The sequence below is a fragment of the Mauremys reevesii genome, linkage group 18 (assembly GCF_016161935.1).
Source record: "Mauremys reevesii isolate NIE-2019 linkage group 18, ASM1616193v1, whole genome shotgun sequence".
NCBI classification, from domain to species: domain Eukaryota; kingdom Metazoa; phylum Chordata; order Testudines; family Geoemydidae; genus Mauremys; species Mauremys reevesii.
The window spans coordinates 23,270,833-23,290,660 of record NC_052640.1 but is presented as its reverse complement, the minus strand read 5'-3'; the positions used below and the strand labels follow the sequence as shown (position 1 = coordinate 23,290,660).

General features: G+C 48.2%; 2 long non-coding RNA genes across 2 annotated transcripts in view; one reads left to right on the top strand and one right to left on the bottom strand.

The window, feature by feature from the left end:
- Positions 1-3,546: 3,546 nt before the first annotated feature.
- On the bottom strand, positions 3,547-11,009 carry LOC120386260. The gene is made up of 3 exons (XR_005589616.1): positions 10,966-11,009; positions 5,281-5,547; positions 3,547-3,677 (listed from the first exon to the last, which is right to left on the bottom strand). It is a non-coding gene; the product is annotated as an uncharacterized LOC120386260 (long non-coding RNA).
- Positions 11,010-11,130: 121 nt separating this feature from the next.
- Positions 11,131-19,828, top strand: part of LOC120386259 — a 117,479-nt gene continuing 108,781 nt past the window's right edge. The window contains exons 1-2 of the long non-coding RNA XR_005589615.1: positions 11,131-11,292; positions 11,388-11,467. This is a non-coding gene — a long non-coding RNA (uncharacterized LOC120386259). The remainder of the gene's footprint in view (positions 11,293-11,387; positions 11,468-19,828) is intronic.

Genomic DNA, 19,828 nt, shown 5'->3' with positions numbered 1-19,828 from the left:
TACCCTAACCGGGGCCAGTCCAGGAGTCAGCAGAAGAGAGGGGTGCTTCCTACACGTAGATACTTTGGTGCCCTAGAACTATTGTAGATATAGATATTTTGTGCAGTCCACTCAAGCTCTGAAGAGATGGAACTAGGCTTCCATGGGGAACTGGAGCGGACTTCTCCATGACCCAGTGGGCTCTAGGAGCAAGACCTTCTCCCCTGCCCTAGCTCCTTTACACCAGAACTAGTGTGGCAGAAAGAGGCCCCAGGTCCTGCTGAGTGGGCAAGGGTTTCACCAGGGCAGGCACTGTGGAAGAGTGCCATAGAGCTGGCTTCCAAGCACCCCTTACAAGTGGGGAGTGCTCAGGTAAGAGGGGCGTGCCCAGGGTGGGGCTGCAGCACATAGCACTGGGGTGATTCCAGACAGCGCTGCAACCCATAGGGCACCCACAGAGGCTGCTGTGTCGGAGAGATCCAGAGGGCCAAGCGGCTTGTTACACCAGGAGCCATCGAGCTGGGAGGGTGCAAAGATGGTTAAAGCTTCCTGAGCCCCCATATCACCGAGTGCTAAGAGTTCTGTGCAGCACCTCCTAGGGGCAGAGCACAGGATCACACCTTAGGGATCACACCCATCATTGCTGCTCTGTAAGCGCCTCACCAGCACTTACGGATTTACCTTCCCAGGGCCCGCTGGAGTGGGGAAGTGCTGTCACCCCTACTTTACAGCTGGGAAACTGCAAGGACTCAGGCCTCCTGCATCCAAGTCCACAGTCTTAATTACAAGGCCTTCTTTCCTCCCAAGTGAGAATGGACCCGTCGGAGGAGGAGGAGAGGTAGGTCAAGAAGGCAGGGTCCCATGGAAACGTTGTACTTGCCTGCTTCTCTCTGTGTTCAGCTGGAGATTGTGATCCTGGCTGAGGTCTGTGAGCATGATCCCACTGCAGCTCAGCCCTACGTGATGGAGTCTGTCAAAAGTAGGTTGAAAACACCTTCCTCCATAGTGTCCTGCCACTGTAGCTAGGTGGCTGACTGCTTTAGACAGTCTCTGCAATGCTTTGAACCCTTGCTGGCCAGGAGAGTAAGACAGTGAGTCTGAGAATCGAGCTCGTTAGGGCAGAAGAGGCCTAATCCAAACCACCACTAGGGTGGACTATAAGTAGCCCCTCGCTCCTTCTCGCCACCTGTCTGTGCTTCAACCAGCTTTAATTATGCAAACCGCTTGACAAAATCCCCTCCACCATTGGCTACGTTGATCACACGTACATTGAGCCAGGAATTAGGGCAGTGGAAATCCAAGATCAGCTACCAATTGTTTTGCTGCTTCTCAGCTTTCAAATGAAACCTAAGCCTGAATAACCAAGGATGTGACAGCAGTGTCTGGTACATTGCTGATTACCTGTCCAGTCCATAAAGTATCAGGTATGCAGAGTCCTCCCCTCCCCTGTAGGGGAACAGAACATCTCTGGAAATTCCTTGCTCAGGAAGGAGCTTCAGCTGGAAGAACCTGGTCTGAATTCAAGAGTAATTGTCATACCTGATTTCCAGCTGGGGGGTCCCACCCAGGTCTGTGACTTGTTTGCTGGTCTAACAGTAGCAGTGCTCTGCGGGCTAAAAATCCTCAGCAGCTACTTGCTTAGGGGACTGGTTAAGTGGGTTTCATTTAGGAGGTGGTTCTCCATATTAAAGCTGGGTCATTTCATTCAGTTGCCACTCTGCACAACACTGCATCAAATATTAAATACTAGTAAATATTAATAAAACTATAACTGTCAGATTAAGTCAGCTGAGTGTGTTTGGGAATCAGGATTTTATAGATCGTTAATGCAGCAGGGCTAGATGGAAATATACTGGCAGTGTCTGTTAAAGTGCCCAGACTGGTTCATGGCAAAGAATCACATTCCTATTGTTACCAGCTGCAGGTGTAATTGTCACTCTTATCTGTATTTCTTGCTGTCTATATTCAGCTGTATATAGACTTGCTTGTATTTATCAGCTGGTTCCCTTTTCCATTCTGCCTGCCTCTGCCAGGCCCCGCTGTTGGTGTCACAATGTAGGGTGGCGGTTAATGACGGGATGAACTGACACTTGACACGCTGGGCTGGAGAGTTGCTGGATATCCAGAGGAACGTAGGAAACATCCAGATGTGGGTCCAGGGGCTGGAAGAGCTCAATGTATCAGAGGTATTCCAGGGACTCCTTCAGAGAATCCTCATTTGGTTTGGAGCTGCAGAGGGCCTTGGGATGGGGTGCACGTTCCCTGTCCCCACCAAAGGGCGGAAGAGGTTAATACCCTTTCCTGGAAGGATTGCACAAGCTGCCTGGAACTCCTTAAACAAAGGGTGAGTTTGGGCCATGGAAGAAGGGCTCAGGCCTCAGCCCAGCCCTATTCAGCAGAGCACGGAGGCACACATTTAAGTGCTCAGGTGGGGGGCCCAGTGCTGAGCAACACGTGGATCAAAAGACTGAACTCAGGCTGCCCCAGGTGTTCCCTGGAGCTCCAGAGCTGTTGTGTGGCAGGAGGCGTGTTTAAGACTGACACCGGTGTAGTGCACCTTGGCTGACCCAAGCCATGCTGCTGGGGCTGCCGCTGGCCTCTGACACACGTAGCATTGTTTCATCCTGGCTGGTTCACCAGATGGCACCTTCTGTCGGTCTCACCCTTCAGCAGTGTTCTACAGCTCAGTTAAGCGCAGAGAAGACAGGGGGGTCATGCTGCTCCATTGCTAACCTATATGTCCCACACTTCATAGGTTTATAGCCAGTCAAGTTTCCCCCTATCTCTGAGGATCTGTCTGCCCCTGCAGTGGCAAGGGCAGGTGAGAAACAGTAAGGGAGCATGTCTGCTCTGATTTCAGAATGAGACTGGGGAGAAGGGAGGGCTTCAGGTGAGTGTCATACTGGTGGATGGCAACATACAACTGATCTACCCAAGCTGCATCTGCAAGAACATCAAGAGAAATCCACTGGATCCAAGGCAGTGCTGCTGCTAAGAAAAGCTCAGCACAGCCTACAGAACATGAAAGATGATCCTCAGAATTGGATGCTGTATCAGGCAGGTCACAGAACGTCGCCTGAGTAGCTGGCAGCTGATTAACAAATAGTGTAGGTAGGCCAGGGGCATTTCTGAAGTGAAGCTCAGTCAGATGGCCGCTTATTTCAGGTTCTGGTTACAATTCACAGCCAGGCAGGGGATATGAATTTGTTGCTCTATTCTGTGTTGGGCCCATTAATCACAGGCAAGAGGAACTGGGCAGATGGTATCTTAAAGACTTAAAGTGACTGGGCTGTAGGCAGATAGTGCTGAAGGATCTAAGGAAGCATAATGATTATCAGTATAAGAACCACAATGTTCTTGCAGACTGCAACAGACTCACTTGCTATTTTAGCAGATGCCTGCGTGATGGGTCACAACCTGCACGTGTGCTTGAATTGGAACCTGTCGACAGGCCTGCTTGTTTCCATCGTTTTCCCTTTTGGTGCAGAGGGTGTCTCTTTGACACAGACGTACTCCCTTTGTGCTTTCGAGCCTGCTGAAAACACATGGTAATGAGACTTACCTTCTGTTGGAGAGCTCTTTGCGATCTAGGCATGGGAAGCCATAGGTCAGAGTTAAGTAGGATAATGATGAAACAGACTACACAGGGAAGTGGTGGATTCTGCGTCTCTTGATGTCTTCAAATCCAGGCTGGATGCCTTTAATCAAACACAAGTAATTGGGCTCAATCCAGGGGTAACTGGGTGAAAGTCTCTGACTTGTGATGTACAGGAAGTCAGACTAGATGATCTAATGATCCCTTCTGGCCATAAACTCTCCGAATCTGTGGAAGTTCACACCTCCCTCTTTAAATGAGAGTCTGCCTATAACCAGAAAATGCAGCTCACTCGCTCTGGCTCCTTAGCCTGCCCGAGTTTATCTCTTTCCAATTAAATAAGTACAGATAGTGTTTTTAATAAGGCCCCAAGTATGAAAGATTACTAACGATTTCATTTCCAACATGCCATGAATTACTAGGCAACCTACGAAACAAAGCCACTCTGGGTCTAGCCGCTGAGCTAATTAGCTGCCACTTCTGCTAGCCTGCCACCTAATTGTTTCCTCCACCTGACCGTATTTTGCTGATTGTCTTGGTTAATTTGCAGATTTACTTGGCACCCAGGCTTTTTTCAACTTTATTAATGAAAACCTTATCTGTCTGTGCAGATAATGCCAGAAATAATTAGCATTCACTGAGATTTGTCAGCATACTTAAGAGCATTCCTCCCCCCGCAACCTCTTTCCTGATATTTACAATATTCCTGGGTCTGTGTCAGGGACCAAACAGCTTTTAATTGTGCAATCTTTGTTTTCTTGCTCAGTGGATTTTGACTGTGGCATGGCTGGCTGCTTTCTGTCTACCTGCCTCCATGGCCCTCACTGCTGTTGTATGTAGATGCTTCAGACACATTAATGAATAGTAAAGCATTAAACTCTAATGATGGTTAAAGTCAAGGGGTGTGTATGTGTGTATGTCAGCACTGAATTTAGTCCCTTACTTTTACAAACAAATTGTGTTCAATTAATTCCAGGCATCATTCTGGTGCACTTAGGCGATATGCACCAGGGATGATTTTCACCCATTATCTTTTCACTACGTGAGGTTGGAGAACCACTCCAGCCTTGTAAGTACTCTGGCAGGCAGGCTGCTTGATTAAATGTATATGTAATGATGCCCTTGGATGGGTCATTAGTGGGCACTGAACCCATGATGGCTGCAGGTTAAAGTATGAGGGATGGTCTACACTATAAAGTTCGATTGACCCACACCTCAGAGATATAATCAAGCTGACCTAACCCCCAATGTAGGCGGCGCTAGGGTGATGGAGGAAATCCGTTGGCCTAGCTACCACCTCTTGAGGAGGTGGATTTACTGCCGTGATGGAAGAACCCCTTCTGTCACTGTAGCAAGTGTCCGTGCTGCAGCTGCTGCAGCAAGTGTCCGTGCTGCAGCTGTAGTGTTCCTAATGTAGACAGATCCCAAGTCTCTTCTTCTTCAGGTTGAGCTAAAGACCAGCTGGGAGCCATCAGCAACTTGTAAACCTCTTTACATGGTCTAGCCACTACTAACTTCTTGAAAGTCTCAGGCCCCAGTCCCACAACTGCATCTGCCCAGACAGAGCTCTTTGCCTGCAGGGACACCCCTCCCCACCCGACTTCTCTGGGGTTCTAGGCAGCTGCAGGGGGCTGCTCTAAATCTGTATGTTCCACAGAGCCTCGGAAACAACAGTGTGGACCCCTGTGGGGGAAGCAGGAACTCACCTTCTGACAAAATGTCCTGGACAGAAGCCACACCCCAAGGAGCCAATGTAGGTAGGACTGTGTTTAAAGACCATTCACAGCCTGTCAGGCTGGAGACATAGCTCCAGCCTGAACTCATGGCCATGTTGTGTCTTTATGGGTCTCAGCCATCTGGGGCGTGTGAATTCAAAGCCCTTGGAGAGTCTGCTGCACTTTGATTCCTTCGCTCCCCATTTGTTTGTGCCAGATCCTTAACGATAGTCACAGGCAGGATTCCTCTTTTTGTGCCTAGTGAGAAAAGATTCTGATCAGGAAATTGTCTCAATATGTCTGGAGACAGGGGCTGGCAGGCTCCATTCCTGGGTCCTGAGGGCTCATTTTTAGCAGGGCCTGTGAATACTGAACACTGTTGTCTAGTGATCAAAGTGGGGGATGGAGAGTCAGGACTCCTGGGTTCTGTTTTCATCTGCAATACTGACTTGCTGCATAGCCTTGGGCACATCACTCAGTGTCTGTCTGTCTCTTTAGAAGGAGGCTGCTCACTCTGATCTGGTGCTGCAGGGACTCTGTGTGTTGGGGAGCAGAAGGGGCTGTGAAGTTACTTGGTGTTGGCAAAGCACATTGGGGTTTTCAGCTGAAAGGGGTGTGACAAAGTTCCTCCTCTACCTTGGTGGGTCCTGCGCTTATTTGGCAGATTTGCTCACCTCAGTGATCTTCCCCACAGTCTGGGTCAACTCCTCCTGTGTCTGATCAGGAGTTGGGAGGTTTGGGGGGAACCCGGGCCCGCCCTCTACTCCGGGTTCCAGTCCAGGGCCCTGTGGATCGCAGCTGTCTATAGTGCCTCCTGGTACAGCTGCATGACAGCTACACCTCCCTGGGCTACTTCCCCATGGCCTCCTCCAAACACCTTCTTTAGCCTCACCACAGGACCTTCCTCCTGGTGTCTGATAACGCTTGTACTCCTCAGTCCTCCAGCAGCAGCTCACCCTCTCGCTCCCAGCTCCTCACATGCACTTCCTCTCCTCCGGCTCCCCCCTCCCTGACTGGAGTGAGCTCCTTTTTAAACCCAGGTGCCCTGATTAGCCTGCCTTGATTGGCTGCAGGTGATCTAATCAGCCTGTCGGCCTGAATTGGTTCTAGCAGGTTCCTGATTACTCTAGTGCAGCCCCTGCTCTGGTCACTCAGGGAACAGAAAACTACTCACCCAGTGACCAGTATATTTGCCCTCTACCAGACTCCTGGACCCCACTGGCCTGGGTCTGTCACAGGTGCAAAGTGCTATAACCATCATTGTGGGGTCACATGGCCTTCGCATCCCTTTGCCCTCTCCTTTAGTTGAGAACTAATGGCTCAGCAGCTGCTGCACTCCCTGTCGGATGCAGTGTGACAGTGGAGACGCTCTGAGGGGGGCATATGACTCTCCTTCCTGTCACTCTCCTGACAGAACTGTGTGAATTCACACTGACTTCCCAGAGAGAGAGGAACTGGGCATGAGCCCCTGACATTGATGGCCAAGACAAGAATGCCCCAATATGGCTGCGGCTTCGCAGCAGCTTCCCATCCCTCACTGACAACCCCCTGCATGGCTGTGATTGAGAGATTCGCAGCACAGAGGCAAAAGGGGGAAGTGATCATAGAATATGAGGGTTGGAAGGGAGCTCAGGAGGTATCTAGTCCAACCCCCTGCTCAAAGCAGGACCAATCTCCAGACAGATTTTTGCCCCAGATCCCTAAATGGCCCCCTCAAGGATTGAACTCAAAACCCTGGGCTTAGCAGGGGCGAACTCTGTGAGCTTACACTGTACAGTTCCCTGTGCAGCACAAGACAGTATAATGTTGGGTTTATGCTCCAGAGGGGGTGCGTGCCTGGGGAGCTGAGACTTACCTTGGTTTTAGCCTTGCTATTGTTGGTTTATGCAGGGGCTGGTCTGAGAGCCAGCATGTAACTGCAGCTAGGTGTGTCCCTGTCACTGTGAATGCTGGTGGAAGTGTAGGACCAGGAGTGGGTCTGCAGCTTGTCACAGCAGCACAGTGAGAGAGGGAGCTCAGGCTGGTGGGTTACAGGGCTTAGCGGTACCCCAGTTCCAGGTGACACCCCAGGGGGAACCCGCCACACCATGTTCTTCCAGATTCAGTGATAGAGGGGCTATATGTGGTGCTGACTTTCTTAATTCCCGCATCCACTTTGTGGTCGATTGTCACTTCATTGGTCAACATGCTGATAGGATAAGTACCTTGTCTGATGGCTTGGGGCATGATACTTTCCAGGTTCCAGATGGGGCTTGACAAGGTTGTTGAGGAGCTGGCTGGTATGTAACCTCAGTTTTCAGTTTGGCTGAGGGTGAGGCCAAAGTTACAAGCTGCTGCAGCAAAACAGCTTGTAAGAGTTTTGTCGGGCTGCGTCAGAGTGCGCCGTCAAGGCACAATAATCAGTATGGAGCAGCTGTAAGTCCCTCTCTGGGTGACCTTGGGCAAGTCCCGTAAGTCAGGTCTACAGTAGAGGTATACTATACCAGTGTACTATACCAGCAGAGTGCTCCTGTGGGACACAGCTTATACCAGCAAAACTGCACTTTTGCCAGTATAGCTGCAGTCACACTAGGGCTTTTGCCAGCACAGCAGTGTCAGACAGGGAGTCCACCTCTTCACACCGCTGCCAGCAGAAGTCTAGTGTAGACCTAGCCTGAATCTCTCAGGGCCTCAGCCCCCCATCTGTGAAATGGGGATGATGCTCTGTCTCTCTCTCCTGCTCCTTTGTCTGACCGTTGTTTAGTTTGGAAGTTGTTGAGGCCAGGGACTGTCTCTTGTTCTGTGTATGTACGTGGGAGCCCTCATGTCAAAGGGAGTCTCTGCATTCCAGTAGTGCCCAGCATAATGTTCTCATTTACACTGTAAATGAGTGATTCTATGGAACTCAATGGAATTGCTCTAGGGTTACACCGATGCCACTGAGAACAGGATCTGGCCCTATTCCCATGGTATCAATGTTGTCCAACCTTCCTTTATTATGTTTAGAATCACAATCTCCTCGTTTAAATCTCTGAGCCTGATAAAGAACGACAGCGCTTCCAGCGTGGCTAGGATGGCATAAATAATTCCAGCACCGAGAGAGAGATTTACAATGATCTAAATGCCAGGAGTAAGCCCAGTTTGTATTAATGGCCTTATTAGTTATGTTGCTGTAAAATACTGATTTGCTACTTGTTAAGGAGCCATGGTTTTGTTCTGCAGCATTAATTCAATAAATTGGGACTTTCTAGATAAATCTTAAAGTCCAATGAACCCCATTAGAAAATCCTTCATGATACGTCAGCAACCTTACAATGGCTTAACTAAGAGAGACCTGTGAATCTGGTCATAAAGGCACCATTATAAATGAAAACCTGAGCCAGTACCTGTCCAGAGCACCCCCTGCATCCACACCATCCCATCTAGCTAGGGAGTAGGGAACATTCCTGGCAGAATGTGGATGGAATGTACCCGGAATACAGCTAGTGATGGGAGAACCTTAAGAGGGAGGTTTTAGTTTGTTTCAGAAAAGCATCTGAAAGCTTAGAGGCTCCTCCAAACTTCTTGAGTCCTTCCAACTGGGCAGGAAGGCTCATGGGAGCAGGCTTGCTTCTGATGAGAGATGTCAAGCACTTTCACTTCTGCTGCTCCAAGTGAGTGGGTTTGAGTTAGAAAGTTCGGATCCAAACTACCCCCAAGTGTGTGTATTTGCATCTGGAGGGTTGGGCTGGTCTCATCTCTAACCTGAAGATTCCAGAGTCTGAAAGACTAGTCTCCAATCTGGCTGCAGAACGGGGTGAAGGTCTGAGGGAGGGGGAAGGTCCTTATATTTGTAACTATGATTTTGAGGTAGGAAGGGTGGAAGATGAGACTAACTAATGATGCATGGGACTGCAAGAGGCACTTATAACACCCTCCCCATTCTTTTCTGGTGTACACTTCCTGCAGCTTGCTCACTGGCTGTACACTGCGCCTGTCAAACCTATCTCTTCATGTTAGTTCCAAGGCGATCTGACAAGCTGGGATATTGCACCAGATGCGTCACATATAGAGGACACATCTTCTCTGTTTGACCTGAAGTGATGGGGGGTTCCAAAGTCTCCGTCCATAAAACCACTTCCCTGGTGTCATCTTGACATGCTGCTATCTGCACAACTCTCTCTCTCTCTCTCAAACTGGTGTTTTAATAATCCGTGCTAAAAAATCCATCTATCCTCTGCCTTGCCTTTCACTCGTCACCGCTTCGTGCCGGAGACGCTTGCTCCTGCCACAGCTGTTCTGCAACTCTGCAAACTTTCCATTGCTGATCTGCCAAGTGGATGGGGATAATTGGAAATAAATGATGCATTATATGAAATAAATGTTGTAGTGCAGCCCGGCTGGCCGCTGCTGCCTCTTATTTATTTATTTTTGTTGTAATCATTTTGAAGACAGTATGGGGCTGCTCGAGGAAAATGAGATTTGAAGTAACCTAATGAAACACACAGAGCTCTGCAAATATTTCACTCTCTTGCTTTAGGTTCTCCTTGTAGCGCTGTGTGTTACTCCCCACGTGGCAGCAAAGACAATACTATGGAGCTGCTGCATGGGCTGTGACCACAGACAACATGGCTGGAATGGAAACATGGTTTTAGGGCTCTTCACCTCTCTAGGAGCAAAAGCAACTCTGGTGCCTAATATAGTTTGACTTTCAGGGCTTCCTGAATGTGCTTGCTATCTAGCGGCAGTCAGTGCCAGCAGTAGTAGTGCTAATTCCTCCTGACGTCCTGCCAATCCACCTCCTGCCTGACCTGCAAACCCCCACTCCATACTAGTCTAGTTCTGTGTCCAGCAGCTCTGCAGATGCACATCTCATGTGCCCTGCAATACTTCTATTATTTAATTCCCAAGCTGCAGCACAGCTCCACCAATGTGCCTCCATCTTGGCTTGCAGCACCCACTGCTGAGGCCTTTCTGCACAGAGTCTGCCCGTTCTGCCAGACACACTTCCAAAGATTGTTTTGTGGCAGCACTGCAGGTTGGTGCAGTGGAGTGGCAGCTGGTTGGTGGAAAGAAAATACCTATCCAGCTGAGGTTTAATAATGGGAACTAAACCAAAACCAGGGTTCAGCCATGCCCAAACTTTATGGCCCCTAACTCTAATGGGCCAAATCAAAAGCTCAGCTCAAAGCATTCCGGGACTTTGGAGAGGTGCTGGGGGGTTGAAATCTAGGTATGAAAGTTGTTGTTTTGTTATTTGTATCACTGTAGCACTTAGGAGCCCCCAGGCATAGATCAGGACCCCAGTTTCTAGGTGCTGTACAAATACAGAGCAAAAAGATGGCCCATCTCTGATAATTTTCCCTCTGCTCTAGAGAAGAATCCCTGATGCACTCAAAAACAGCGAGTTCACGGAAGGAGAATGTTTCTGTATTGTTACTAAGGGGCTCCGATTTGCTGACAGAATTATTAGAAGTACACTCCCCTCTCTAATTATAGTGACGAAGGGCCTGATTTGCCTTGCTTGCACGGGACGCTGGCATAAATGAGGACTGACGCAAGGGGCTCGGTCCCTCTAAAGCCCTGAGTCAGGAAAGTGTCCCAGTTCACAGCAGCTTTTAAGCATGCCTTCAACTGACTGAAGTGCTTTCCCCCATCCAGGCCAACGTCAGGCGTGTGTCCATTGGCACCAGTGGAGTTACACCGATGTAAACTTACCATATGTGAATCAGGCCCACAGTATCTGGTCTCTGTTTTTTATAGTATAGCTGACAATTATCCAGCTATCTGATTGGCTAGCAGAAATTCTACTGGGTGTCACCTGTAACAAGCTTTTGTTACACGCTCAAGTATGTAACACATGTAAACTTAAGGCAACTTGTAAAGCAAGTATCTAGAGAGCAGACACCCTGCCCAAGTCAGATTTCATTGGAAACCTTCCTTTGTGGGGATTAACCCCAGCACCTGCTATTTGTTGGAGGAAAACACTGAATTTCCTTAGGAGACTTTTGGGATTTACCCATGCACACTGAATTTTCTCCTCTGGTGGGTTCTCCATGGTGGGAATTGACCATGTCACACTTAATAAGCCTTGGTAAGGCTTACCTTGGATTATTATTTGTCTGCCTAATTAATCCTAGGAGTGATGTAAAGGCTTTGAACTGCCATTTGAAGATGGAGTGAATGATTTCTAGTCTTGCCTAAGACAGAGGATTTGGAGGTAAGATTCCAGTGCTGATATACATTAGATTTTGTTCACTCAATGGGGAAGTTCCATGTGTACTGAAGCCATGCACCTTATGCCAGGTACTAAAGGGCTCTTTAATGTAGCAGAGAAAAGCATAGCAAGAACTAATGGCTGGAAGTTAAAGCCAGACCCATTCAAATGAGAAGCTAGGCACACATTTTTAACAGGGAGGGTGATTAACCCTTGGTACAAATTACCAGGGAAGTGGTGGATTCTCCATCTCTTGTCTTCAGCTCAAGATTGGATGCCTTTCTGCGAGAGATGCTTTTAGTCAAATGCAAGTGTTGGCCTCAATAGAGGAGCAACTGAGTTAGAGTGGATGGGCTATCTTATTCAGAAAGTCAGGCTGGATGATCTATGGTCCTGTTGTATCCTACAAACTAAGCAGGTTAAGTCTAAATTCCTACTTGGATGGGAGATAATCCAGGGTTACCAAGTTGGAGGAATGGTGTTGGTGATTCAATAGATGGTGCTCTTCCCTTTTAAATCTATACTGAACTAGTTTGACAGCTGCTTCTGTGGTTCTACTTCCAGATGAGATGTGAAACCTAAGTCATGACCCCTTAAAGGTATGTAAGAGTCCATACTGGTCTACAGAAGAGTGCTAAACCCAGGGCCCAGGCCAAATTCCAGCCAAAGTTGAGCAGGAATGATGATCATGATGGTCCCGTCTGACCTTAACGTCTATGAGTTTATGAAGTGCTTAGGTGCTGTCCTGGATAAGGGCCTGAGACCACACACCTATCAAAAAGCAGAGTACAGCGTAATCTACCCTTAAAAATCATGGTGGCATAGCTCCATCAATCAGGAATGTGAAAAAGCCACACCCCCGACCAACATAGCTATGCTGACAAAACCCCTGAGCAGAAACAGCTATGTCGATGAAGGAGAGCCTCTGTTGCTTTAGCTAATGTCGTTCGGGGAGTAGTGTTCCTACACCACCAAAAAAACACCTTCTCTCAGTTTAGGCTGTGTCTACATGTGGGGCTGTGCCAGCAGAGGTTCCTTAGTGTAGACATACCCTGAACTGAACTGTGCTCATTGTTTTGAAAGCTGTACCAACATGCTGAAAGCACTGGCACTAAAAGAGAAAATACTTGTAAGATGCACTCTTCGTCACTGCCAGGCGGTGTCTTATGTTTGGTTGAGAGAAGGGGATTAATTGTAGTCAGCACCTGATAAACTGCATCTTTTAATGGTTTTTTTACCCCATTTTTATGATCACTCAGGCTAAAAATGGTTCCAAATGCATGTGACAAATTCATCAGATTGGCAAAGAGGCTGAATAATCTGGACAAGCCCCTTAGGGTACGTCAACACGGCAATTAATCACCCGTGGCTGGCCCATGTCAGCTGACTCTGGATCACAGGGCTCAGGCAATGGGGCTGTTTAATTGTGCTGTGGATATTCAGGTTCAGGCTGGAGCCCAGGATCTGGGACCCTGCAAGGTGGGAGGGTCCCTGAGCCCAGGCTCCAGCCCAAGATCGAAGGTCTACATTGCAATTAAACAGCCCTGTAGCCTGAGTCCTGTGAGCCTGAGTCAACTGACACAGGCCAGCTGAGGATGTCTAATTGCAGTGTAGACGTACAGTCAGAGTGTCTGGGCTGCATGTCTCCTGAGTTCTTTTCTTTGTAAACATGGGCAAATACCCAGCAGGGGCCTTTCAGTTGGGGCTCTGCAGATATAACCGTTGTGCATTGATCTCCATAACTTCAGGGCATAGGCAGGGTGTCAGGCTGAGCATAGTGTGAAAAACAGTGTCAAGGGGCAAATCCATTCTCTCAAACTTTCTAAAGTTTGACTAGAAAAACTACTGTTTTTTTTTTAAATCATCTGAGATGGTTCCATTTGCCTGAGGGGAATAAAAAAATAAATAACCGTAAGCAGAAAACCTCATGGAACTGGGTTTCTGTGTATTTATTTGTTTCAAACCTCTATGTTTTAAGATAGCATTATTGATCTGTGGCTGAATAATGATGGCACAACTTGTTAAACTCCCTTAGCTCGCCCTCAGCTTTTTACACCTCTGACTGCTGAAGACTTTTGAACTAGACCTTTTTGCTTCATCTCCCACAGAAGTTATTTTTGAGTTGATTAATTATATTTAGAAAAGTTGTCTTGGAGTTTCTGTAAAAAGAGGAGAAAGTCATTTAGAAACCAAGCCATTTAGCATCTGCTCTAGCCAAAGCTGTTTAAATTGACGGTTCACCAAAAAAAAAAGGGCAAAAGGACCAAGAAGTGATTGATGATTTTGGGTGCCCAGCTGAGAGGCCTTAAGGGAAGGGACTTGTTTTTGGAAATTGCCGAGCATCCACCCTCTGAGAACCAGGGCCGAGATTCCATGCGGTGTGTGCGAGATGCAGCACTGAACTCACAGCCCGGGGGAAGAGGGGCTAAGCTGGCTTTAAACCGCCTTGGCGCCCTTCCGATCCTGGGCTGCTCTGGGGGCTGGAGAGGTTCCTAGAATAATTGATTGACAACCCTGGGTCCTGTCCAAGTTCCAGCAGCCTCCCTGGGCTGTCCTGTGTCTTGTGGGCTGCAGCATGCTGTGGCCCCTCTCTCCACGTGCCCCTCCTGCCCTTAGTCACACCCCTGGCGTGCCCCCTAAACTGGGGGTTGCAAAGAGGACCTAAGAAGGCAGCTTGTGGCGTCTCCCTCACCCAGAGCCTCTTTACACCGCTTTGGCCCTTTTACCCGGCGTCAAGGCCTGGAGTGGAGCTAAGGAGCATGTCTCATGTTTTTACTGTGTCGCAATTCGGGCAACCAAACCTGAGGCATATAAGTCGCACGTCAATTCTGAGACTCCTGGCCCAGGATGATAATATCAATTCTGACTGTTCTCCCCAAAGAGTTCCCAGCTGGTGGGTTTGCGGTGGGGGGACGGCAGAACCTCTCCCTCCACCGCCTGCTTTTGGAAACTTTGCTCAAAGAGCTTCTATTGTCTGCTTAACCAGAGAGGAAATGTCACAAAGTTGCAAAACATTGATAAACAAAGTCTCCTCTAGCAAAGCTGAGAAGGCAATTTTGTTCTTAATAACCCTTTAACCAAATCCGGCTTTGATTAATCAAATGAGACTTCATTGTATTCGCTTCTCCAGTAGCCCTTCAGCTCCCCCCATGCTTTTCTTCAGCTTGTGGTTCATCTGAACTCTCCTAATGTCATTTCACTCTATTGAATCACACGGGCTGCCTGCAATTGACCTCAACACAATTAGGTTACTCATGAAATCACACAGATCTATTTATACCTAGGGAGAGTTTCCTAGTTTGATGTACTTGCTGCTGTTTCAATATTTAAAGAGGTAGAAGTAGGGTGGGTGGTCATCTTTGGAAATCTTCAGAGAGGATGAATAATCAAACAGTCAAATGGATAGCAGGGGACTCTCAGGTTGGGGAGGGAGTTCCTCTCAGCCCAGCTGCTCATAGCTCACACAGTAGATGTTCATCCCCTGGTACTAACTGCCAAGCGGTGCCTATTGAATGGCTGAGCAAACAGCCTTGAAGAGAACTCCAACTTTGCAACAGTTGTGTCTAGAGGCACAGGATATAAGAACCCCCAAGTTTGCTTGTTTGTTTAACACCTGCGGCCTGCTTCTGTGAAGTACTGTGCAACCTCAGTTCTCATTGGAGTCCCTGGGGGTTGAGGGCACTCAACACATGGCTGATTCACCCCAAGTCTCCTGACATGGCATGGCACCTCAGCCGCATCAGCCCAGGAATAGGGTGTCTTCCATTTAAGGGACATGGCTAAGCTCCACACTGAGCACTCTCAGTGGGCCAGGGCAGAGCTATATTACTGGGCACACGGGGTGGAAATTCCATGGCACTACTGGCTGCAGAAAATAGTGTGATTGTAACATGTGTTTAATCAGGCTGAACTACAAGGATTCTTAAAGTTTGTGCTCATGTTGTGCGGGGGAGGCAGTTGTGCCAACTGCACTTGGTGGAGTCCCTGGGATCTCAGCACCATGGACAGTTACCAGAGCACAGGCTGGAAGCACAGGGTAGCTAGGGCTTTATGCCGAAGCCTGCAATGTGGGGCCATTTGTGTGGTGTTATTCTGCAGTTTGATTGTCAGGTTGACAGCATGTGTGTGGATTTTTTGTATGCAGTTTTTCGTCAATATGGCTGGCAAACTGTATTAAGTCCATCTTAGCATTGTCTGCTGCTGAAATATTTATTTGGGCATAAGCTTTCATGGGTAAAAACCCCACTTCTTCAGATGCATGGAGTGAAAATTACAGATACAGGAATAAATATACTGGCACAAGAAGAGAAGGGAGTTACCTTACAAGTGGAGAACCAGTCATGACAAGGCCAATTCAGTCAGGGTGGATGTGGTCCACTCCCAGTAATTGATGAGGAGGTGTCAATACCAAGAGAGGGAAATGGAAAATACAGGTAGTAGAGATGAGATACTTCCGTAAAATCCTGGGTATCTCCTACTTCAACAACATCACTAATGAAGAGGTAATTCCCTTCTCTTCATGTGCAAGAATATTTATGCTTGAATCTGTAATTTTCACTCCATGCATCTGAAAAAGTGGTTTTTTACTCACAAAAGCTTATGCCCAAATAAATTTGTTAGGCCTCCTCATTGTTTTTGTAGATACAGACTAACATGGCTACCCCTCTGATACTAAGAGATAAGGTGTCTTATTGGAAAAGGAAAGAAAAAGCGAAGTTATTTACCCTTCTACATATTTCCTCCTTTTGCAGTATTTGCTGGTATCTTCCAGATCCCCAGGTGCAAGGCTAGGAAGCTGAGCTCCTGGCTATGTCAGTGAGAGTGGTGGAAAGGCCTGGCAAGTTTTAGCTCTGTTAATCCCAGAACGAAATGGGTTTTGCACCATGACGTAGTCGATCTGGCTGTGATGTAGACCATTAGGTGCATGCCACGTTGATCGTCTGGACGCTTTATGTGCTCCTAATGTGTTTGCAAGAACCAGATTGTTATAGTTGGCAAACTGCAGAAGTCTCATTCCTCTTTCATTGGTTATCACATTACAGAAAGGGTCACAATAATCTCACCAATCTGCCTGTGCATTGGTACCCACTTTGGCATTCCATTCTCCCTGTACAATCAGAACATCTTTCTTGTGTACCTTATCGATCATGTCTTGGAGCTGGTTGTAAAAATCTTCAATTTGCTCATTGTTATAGTCTGTTGTAGGGGCGTAGACTTGTACCACTGTGATATTAAATGGTGCTGCCTTTAGACGGATGGAAATAAGCCTGCTGGACATTGGACTGCATCCTAATACTGAATTCTTGATATCTTTATGCACAAGAAATCCTACGCCATTGACATGTTTGTCCTTTCCACTGTAATAGAGCACATGGCCTTCTTCCGTTAGTACCTCTCCAAAGTTCTTCCATCTGACCTCAGAGATTCCTAGGAGGTGCCAGGTGTATTGTTCCATTTCATACGTGAGTTCTTTCAGCCTCCCTATTTGTCTCAAGGTCCTTACATTCCATGTGGCTATGGTGATGTTATCTCTTCCACGGATCCTCTTTGTTGGGGTTACACCAGTAGTGTACTTGTCGCATCCACCCTGGTGGGAGATGGATGGCGCGGTCATTATTAACCCAGGCAGTCATCAGTCCTATAAGGACATGGTTGACTTGCTCATCATATGGTGTGTCTTGGGCAAATTTCTAACCTGGCAGAGCCCATCCCTCTCCAGGCAGCTCCCTTTTAGTCACCTCTTACGACATGCAGGAGGAGCAGTGGGCCTATTCTGTCCCTGGACCCACAGGGGAACTAAATGCAGATACAGCTTGATAAATGTGAGGGCGAGGAGAGAGCATGATGGGAGCAGCAACAAGCCTGTGTATCTGCTTAGGTTAGTAACGCACGAGCAAGTCAGCTTCTAATTAAGTTCTGAAGGCAGAATCGCCTCCTCAGAGAGGAGTTCAGGGTCTGCTCCGAGCATGTGTGGTTCTGTTCCAGGACAGAGAGGAGAAATGCTGAGTGCTGAGACGTTGTGGTGGTCTCTACTGAGCTGCCATGGGTGTAGGATGGCTTGTTTTTCACCAGTGCTCTGGGAACCCCAGATGAGGGGAAGCAGTGCCCGGCACTGTGTTCTGCTATAGAGGCCTGACGAGGAGGCCAGGCAGGGCCCTGATATGAAAAAGTCTGATGCAGCAGGTTTAAAACAAATAAAAGGAAGTTCTTCTTCACGCAGCGCACAGTCAACTTGTGGAACTCCTTACCTGAGGAGGTTGTGAAGGCTGGGACTATAACAGCATTTAAAAGAGAACTGGATAAATTCATGGTGGTTAAGTCCATAAATAGCTATTAGCCAGGATGGATAAGCAATGGTGTCCCTAGCCTCTGTTTGTCAGAGGATGGAGATGGATGGCAGGAGAGAGATCACTTGATCATTGCCTGTTAGGTTCACTCCCTCTGGGGCACCTGGCATTGGTCAATGTCGGCAGACAGGATACTGGGCTGGATGGATCTTTGGTCTGACCTGGTACGGCCGTTCTTATGTTCTTATGTTCTTATTGATGCTGCGCACCCTCCAGCTGCTGAGTCTCAGGAAGCATTTCCTGGGGGCCCTGTGGAAATAGCCAATAAGAACCTTGTCGGCTCACACAGGAGGGCCCGGCCATGTCTCTGCAACAAAGCAGGACCCATTTGCATTTTAACTCAGAGGGGAAGGTTAATGGTGGGTTAGCATTCTAGGTCCAAGCTGGTTCACCTGCCGTGGGGTCATGGGTGTAGCAACGCTCCACAGAGTTTCCATGTCACATCCTCAGCTGGTGCAAATCAGTATAGCCCCCTTGTCTTCAGAGGAGCGAGGCTGCTTTGTGCCGGCTGAGAACCTGGCCCCTCACTCTCACTTTGCCCAATATTCTGCTCCTGGAAGAAAAGCCCTGAGCTGGTGATAGAGAGGTTGCCAGTGACAATTGTAGCCAACTCTTTCCCAGTAGCTGGTCCTGAGCAAGTAGGCAGTTTAAAAAGCCTGTGAGTGACGGCACATCTGGCTTTCACTGAGCCCCTCTGCAGGGAGTTCAAGACATGAAGTAACTATGTATACCAGTGACCCAGGGAGAGCAAGCCTTTTCATAGCACAAGTGCTGGGCATGGCAGGTGGTCTCACTTCTGCGACCTGGGGTGCCAGATGGAAATGCGCTGGGTGCTTTGGCTATTGGTGCCCAGGATGGATCTCTGTGGGACTGAGCACCAGAGATTCTTGGTAAAAGTCCTTGGCTCCGGACTTGTACAGAGGTCAGTCAGGGCCTGTCTCCTTCAGGGCACTCCGCAGGCCTCCTCTTTGTTCCGAGCTCTTCCTACCTGAGCTGCTCAGCTGGAGATGATGCTGAGTAAGAAGCTGGTTCTGAGAATTGCAGGCCAGAGAGGAGTTATTGCTTCCATTGGGGACAAATGTGCTTCAAACGATGTGTAAAGGGAACCCAGGTAATGAGGCCTTGGAAATGTGTGAGATGATGCATGTAATATGCACTTATGAGCTGTGTGGTGTCGGTTATGTTGATCCCACACAGCTCCCATCAAAGGGAGGACCCATTCCAGAAAAGGTTTGACGTATGTGGGGGTTCCTCCCCCCTCTCCCCACAGGAGTCTGTCGCATGGAGGCTTCGTTTGGTGATTTTATCTCTACCCCCTGAGCCCACCAAGGGACTGCCAGGCTCACTCTGTCCAGTGGTGACTTCACTCGGACACCCTGGGTAGCAATTCAAGCCCTGACCTTTGCCATTGCAGCACCTCCAAATATTTTCAGCAATACGATTCTTTTGGGATGGGGGAAGTTTTTTGAAGAAAATGAAAAAAAAATTTTTTCCCTTTAACATGTTCTGATTTATTTTTAACTGAAACCAAATGAATGTTTTTAATTTCATTTTGGGTTTGGACAATAGATTTTTTTTTCATGTTTGTTTTTTCAGTATTTCTACCCCCTTCCCTCTCCTCTCTCTCCCTGGTGCCACTGGATACAGTTCTCATTTCCCTTCATCAAAAAAACAGACTATCCCATGAAAACTTTCCCATGAAATGCCATGTAGTTCCCATTTTAAGACTTGACGGTGCGCAGAAATGGCTTGCCTTTTCCAACTAGCTGAGCCTGGCGCGTGGGGCAGGACCCCAGTGGGTGGGGGAGGCAAAGTTGAGGATCTGCCATTTTTGCTCCCCTGATTGTGGAGGTGCCTTTGCTCCAGCAAAACTTAGAACAGTTCCATGGCTGCTCTAAATTGTGTCTGGCTCTCTTGGGGGGGTTCTCCAGCGCGAAGCAGCACTCTGACCCTACTGCCTTCTCCCTACCATGGTCCCTACACCACGAGCTGTGGAAGGGGTGGGGTAGCTAAGCCA